We start from the raw sequence: 5,400 nt of genomic DNA on the forward strand, positions 1-5,400 counted from the left end.
CTCAGACAGCCCACCTGCTGGGGGACAGTGTGTCCCTGCACTGGAGGAGTCCTGTCCTCAGACAGCCCACCTGCTGGGGGACAGTGTGCCCCTGGCCAGAGTGCTGTCCTGGTGCCTGAGCATGGCTGACTGGCACTTGGGGTCTTTGAGGATGTGACCGGATGAGAGGAGGGGGAGGTGACCACTGTGGTTGTCAGGACACAGAGACGTGGTGCGGGCGCCCTGTGATGGCAGAGGTGACGCTGCAGAGGGGAGGGTGTGGGCCAAGCACCTCCCGGACTGGCAGCCACTGGACGCGGGCAGAGGAGGGAAGGCCTCGCCCGCGGCGTCTCGCTTCCAGCCAGGGGGTTGTGGCTAGGGCGTGACCCGCAGGAGCCTCTCCCGCGACCTCGCATGGCGTCACACCCTTCTCCTCGCGGGTGCCCGCGATCCCTCCGCAGGCCTGGCCAGGCTGGCCGGGAGGGAGGCGGGGGGGCTGTGGCGGGCCCGGGGTTTCCTGGAGCCCCTCTAGGAGAGAGGCCGCCCTCCCTCCTCCCCAGCAGGGGGCTGAAGCTAGGGGCCAGGGCAGGGCCGGGCCCTGTCACACACGGCGCCCTGGCCCTGGCCCTGGCCGAGCTGGCCTCGGCCCCAGCTGGCGGGACCGCCGCAGGCGCACCTGTCCCTCTCAGGACAGGGTGACAAGCGCAGCCCTGGGCAGACCAAGGAGCTGCTGCTCAACCAGAACCGGCCGGTTCCGGTCACTGAGCTGCAGACTTTAGCCCTGGCTCATAAACAGACTCCCTGCCCCCGGGACCTCCCGCAGAGCCTGGGACAGGTGACCCGCTGCAGTGACAGGCCGGCAGGGTTGGTCAACAGGGCTGGGCTGGGGCAGCGCAGGCTGTGTTGGACGGATGACAGGGGGTCCAGGTGTGGCCAGGTGAGGCCCGTGGGGCCGGGGTGTGGGCAGGGCTCCTTCCCTCATCGGCGCAGTGGAGACGGAGGCGTTCGTTCATGGGGCAGGTGTGGCGAGGGGGTGAGGAGGAGTACAGGACACAGAGCAGCAGGCTTCAAACCCCCAGCCCCGCTCCCCCATTGGACAAGATTTCCTGCCTTATTGTAAAAAAAAAACACAACTCCTAGCAGGGTGTGGAGTGAGCTCTGGGGTCTCCGGGGAAGACCAGTGGTCTGCGCTGGTGAGGGCAGTGGTCAGTGTAGCTCAGGATGGGCTCACAGAGGCCCCACCCGGGGCCATGTCCCCAGCCCTGGCCTTCGGGGACCTGGGAGGGGCTCCCCTAGTCCCTCCAAGGCTAGCCCTGGGTTAGAGAGAGGCTTTAGAGAGGCTTCTCCACTCTGCTGCCCTCTCCCTTCCACAGCTGCAGGGGTCTCTGGTGAGCAGAGATCTGGGGACCACCCTCCCTCGGTTGTGGACAGATGCTCCCCTTGGCTTCCACTGTGCTAGAACCAAGTCCAGAGCATCTTGTCCTTCAGAGGTCTTGAAGACCTGCCTGCTGCCCAGCTTCCAGCTCCTCCAGAATGACCTGCAGTGAGGGTCAAAGGTGGAAGGTCATCGCCCCCTCATTCTTGCTTAGGTCTGACAGTGGCCCCTTTGTGACTTGATGACCATTTTCAATTTCTGTCTTCTGCCACAAGCCAGGAAGGTGGGGACTGGAACTTGCTCAGGCGCGTTCCTGGCGCCTGGATTGGAGGGATGGCTGGGTGTGCGTGGGCCTCCGAGGAGGAATGAACAATATTAAGGATGCTCTTATTCCACGCTGCACGAGTGAGGCAGTCACACAAGCGTCAGGGCCGACGGGCTCCGCGTGGTGCCTGACCAGCTCTGGGGGCCCAGCACTGCGCCCTGTCACCCCCGCTCCACGGCTGGGGAAACTGAGCTAGGTGGGCTATTAGCCAGAAAGCAAAGGAGCCAAGGAATGCTACTTTTGGTGAGAAAAGGGCGGCCCGCCTTCCTTGCATGTTAAGAACACCACAGATGCGTTTACTGAGCACTTCGTGTAGATGGCACAGTTTTGGAATACAGTGGGGCTCCAGAAGAGCAGGGGCCCTGCAGCTGCGTGGTGTGCTGGCTGCCCTGCGGCTGCGCGGTGCGCTGGCTGCCCTGCGGCTGCACGGTGCACTGGCTGCATGGTGCACTGGCTGCCCTGCGGCTGCATGGTGCGCTGGCTGCCCTGCGGCTGCATGGTGCGCTGGCTGCCCTGCGGCTGCATGGTGCGCTGGCTGCCCTGCGGCTGCATGGTGTGCTGGCTGCGCGGTGCGCTGGCTGCCCTGCGGCTGCATGGTGCGCTGGCTGCATGGTGAGCTGGCTGCCCTGCGGCTGCGCGGTGCACTGGCTGCATGGTGCACTGGCTGCCCTGCGGCTGCATGGTGTGCTGGCTGCGCGGTGCGCTGGCTGCCCTGCGGCTGCATGGTGTGCTGGCTGCATGGTGCGCTGGCTGCACGGTGCGCTGGCTGCCCTGCGGCTGCATGGTGCGCTGGCTGCACGGTGCGCTGGCTGCCCTGCGGCTGCATGGTGTGCTGGCTGCGCGGTGCACTGGCTGCATGGTGCACTGGCTGCCCTGCGGCTGCATGGTGCACTGGCTGCATGGTGCACTGGCTGCCCTGCGGCTGCATGGTGCACTGGCTGCATGGTGCACTGGCTGCCCTGCGGCTGCATGGTGTGCTGGCTGCGCGGTGCGCTGGCTGCCCTGCGGCTGCATGGTGCGCTGGCTGCATGGTGTGCTGGCTGCCCTGCGGCTGCGCGGTGTGCTGGCTGCATGGTGCGCTGGCTGCCCTGCGGCTGCGCGGTGTGCTGGCTGCATGGTGTGCTGGCTGCCCTGCGGCTGCATGGTGCACTGGCTGCATGGTGCACTGGCTGCCCTGCGGCTGCATGGTGTGCTGGCTGCGCGGTGCGCTGGCTGCCCTGCGGCTGCATGGTGCGCTGGCTGCATGGTGCGCTGGCTGCACGGTGCGCTGGCTGCATGGTGCGCTGGCTGCATGGTGCGCTGGCTGCGCGGTGCGCTGGCTGCCCTGCGGCTGCATGGTGCGCTGGCTGCATGGTGCGCTGGCTGCGCGGTGCGCTGGCTGCCCTGCGGCTGTGCGGTGTGCTGGCTGCATGGTGCGCTGGCTGCACGGTGCGCTGGCTGCGTGGTGTGCTGGCTGCCCTGCGGCTGCGCGGTGCGCTGGCTGCCCTGCGGGTCTGTCCCTGCTCGACCACCTGCCGCCTGGTGTCTGTCCCTGCTCCCCCATCCTCCCCAAGCCTCCTTCCCGGGGGAAGGCAGACATCTGCCGGAAGGTCTCTGATTATGGGTGCAAGGCCCTCTCCCCTCTCTTTTCATTCTGGCTCCTGGGCTGGACAGGGTCGTGGCAAGCACAGGCCCCTGGTCACCTGTGCCCTCAGCCCATCAAGGTGCCACACCCAACTCCACCTCCAAACAAGATCTTCAAAGGTTCTTCAGGCGGGCATTTTAGAGCCCTCGTTCTGGGTTGTCACTAGCTGGGGACCGCAAGGCTCCCGTGATTCCAGGCCGGGAGTCCCCAGACCAGACCTGCTCCGTCTCCACCCCCACCCCACACACCTTCCTGGCCTTCCCAGAAGCCTCTGGGCCTCAGTCTCCTCCTTCTGAGGACCTGGGGTAAGCCAGCCGCAGCCCTGGGGGAGCACTCCATGCCCTGCAGGCCACAGTCGGAGCCTCTACCTTCCTGCCGCCCCGGCAGTCCCCCCCGGGTGGCCGGCTGACACCGGAGCTGGCTGAGGGACTGGTCCAAGGTCACATGGCTGGGGACAGCCACAAGTCACACCCAGGTGAAGAAGCTGCACTTGCTGAGCGCCGGTGGCTCACACCTGCCATCCTGGCTACTCAGGAGGCTGAGATCTGAGGATCCCAGTTCAAAGCCAGACTGGGCAGGAAAGTCCCTGAGACTTATCTCCAATCAGCCACAAAAAGCCAGAAGTGAAAGTGTGGCACCAGGGGTAGACAGGATAACACCCAAGCCCTGAGTTCAAGCCCCAGGACTGGTACAAAACAAAACGGAACAAAACCAAACTGCATTCAGCTCCCTCCCCTACGAAGCTATGTGCCACCAGGGGTCCAGCAGGAAGAGCAGGGCTGCTGGCCCAGGGGGCTGGGGGAAGAGGACGGGGCCAGCCCCTACCGGAGCTGTCCCCCGCAGCCACTGTCCCCGGTGATCCACTGTCCCCTGTGCCCTGCTGTCCCAAGAATGACCCCCAGCAAGGGGGACTGGAGAAGACTGCTGCCGCCTGGCGGAGTCCTGTGCTCAGACAGCCCACCTGCTGGGGGACAGTGTGTCCCTGCACTGGAGGAGTCCTGTCCTCAGACAGCCCACCTGCTGGGGGACAGTGTGCCCCTGGCCAGAGTGCTGTCCTGGTGCCTGAGCATGGCTGACTGGCACTTGGGGTCTTTGAGGATGTGACCGGATGAGAGGAGGGGGAGGTGACCACTGTGGTTGTCAGGACACAGAGACGTGGTGCGGGCGCCCTGTGATGGCAGAGGTGACGCTGCAGAGGGGAGGGTGTGGGCCAAGCACCTCCCGGACTGGCAGCCACTGGACGCGGGCAGAGGAGGGAAGGCCTCGCCCGCGGCGTCTCGCTTCCAGCCAGGGGGTTGTGGCTAGGGCAGCCACCAACCCACTACCTGGCCTCAAACGGGGCCACACACCCCGGCTCTGACATCGATCCCCAGAAGCCCGCGTTGTCCCAATGCTCAGTGTGCTGGAGACACCCCAGGCCCCAGCAAAGATACCAGCACCCCAGGCAGGGTGGTGACCTCTGCTGAAGGTCCAGGGACCCTGGCACGCAACACCAGCCCCTCCCCGCACCTGCCCCTGGTGCCCGCACCAGCCCACGAGCCAGCCCACCATTACCCCGTGCAGACAGCCAGCTGAGGTCACCTGGGCCTGGGTGGACGCAGCTCCGCTTCCTGGTCTATGTCTCATGGGGACTGTGCCTGGCCGGGTGCCAGCAGCCTAGAAGGCCCGGGTACCAGGAGGCGGGACCAGTGTGGGGTCTGGGGAGGACGGGTGCTTCTACTGCTTCGTCCAGGTCCGGGCACTGCCACAGCCCAGGCCAGTTCCCACATCTGGAGGTGACCTGCAGGGCCAGGGCTTCACTCCCAGCCTGTGTTCCAGCCCCAGCAGCCCCAGACCCACCTGATGCTGGGCAGGAGTAGCTGAGGCTCTGGGGCTCTGAGCAGCCAGCCAGGCCAGCGGCTCACACCGCCTCCTCCTCCCCTATTTGCATCCAGTGGGCTCGGGACACCGGCTGGGGCTCAAGTGGTAGAGTGACAGCCTTGAAGGAAAAAGCTCAGGGTCAGCACCCAGGCGGAGTTCTAGCCCAGGACTGGTGTGCAAGCACATCACACACAGGACTGGTGTGCATGCACATGAGCGTGTGTGCACGTGCGCGTG

This window comes from Dipodomys ordii, unplaced genomic scaffold (genome assembly GCF_000151885.1).
Source record: "Dipodomys ordii isolate 6190 unplaced genomic scaffold, Dord_2.0 Scaffold211, whole genome shotgun sequence".
Classification (NCBI taxonomy): Eukaryota; Metazoa; Chordata; class Mammalia; order Rodentia; family Heteromyidae; genus Dipodomys; species Dipodomys ordii.